Here is a 733-nt window from a genome sequence, read left to right as displayed (position 1 = left end):
GGAGTGCCATGGTACCATCTTGGCTTACTGCAACCTCTGCATCCTGGATTCGAGAGATTCTCCTGCCTCAACCTCCAGAGTAGCTGGGATTACAGGCACACGCCACCATGCCCAGCTAATTTTGTATTTTTGGTAGCAACAGGGTTTCACTATGTTGGTTAGGCTGGTCTCAAACTCCTGACCTCAGGTGATCCACTTGCCTTGACCTTCCAAAGTGCTGGGATTACAGGAGTGAGCCACCACACCTGACCCTTAGAGACTGGGTTTCACCATGTTGGTCAGGCTGTCCTCCAACTTCTGACCTCAAATGATCTGCCCACATCAGCCTCCCAAAGTTCTGGGATTACGGGTGTGAGCCACCATGTCCACCCTCAATTTATTCATTTTTAAATACAGATGAGGGTCTTTCAGTACTGTTGTGCTGGTCTCAAACTTCTGACCTCAAATGATCCTTCCAACTCGGCCTCCCAAAGTGCTGGGATTACAGGCATGCGTGACTGCACCTGGCCTCCTGCTTTCTCCTTACATGGCCATGAACAAATTAGTCTCTCTGAGTCTCTAAAATTTTCTATAGAATGAATAAAATCCAGCCGGGCGCGGTGGCTCAAGCCTGTAATCCCAGCACTTTGGGAGGCCGAGGCGGGTGGATCATGAGGTCAAGAGATCAAGACCATCCTGGTCAACATGGTGAAACCCCGTCTCTACTAAAAATACAAAAAATTAGCTGGGCACC

General features: G+C 49.2%; 1 protein-coding gene across 1 annotated transcript in view; it reads left to right on the top strand.

Annotated features, from left to right (window-relative positions):
* The window catches only part of TAF12 (TATA-box binding protein associated factor 12), a 45881-nt gene that overhangs the window by 33987 nt on the left and 11161 nt on the right, over positions 1-733 (top strand). The window lies entirely within an intron of this gene.

The sequence above is a fragment of the Sapajus apella genome, unplaced genomic scaffold, assembly GCF_009761245.1.
Source record: "Sapajus apella isolate SASKATOON/1434 unplaced genomic scaffold, GSC_monkey_1.0 scaffold62, whole genome shotgun sequence".
Classification (NCBI taxonomy): domain Eukaryota; kingdom Metazoa; phylum Chordata; class Mammalia; order Primates; family Cebidae; genus Sapajus; species Sapajus apella.
Note: the sequence above shows the minus strand (reverse complement) of the source record. Positions and strands in the feature narration are given on the sequence as shown.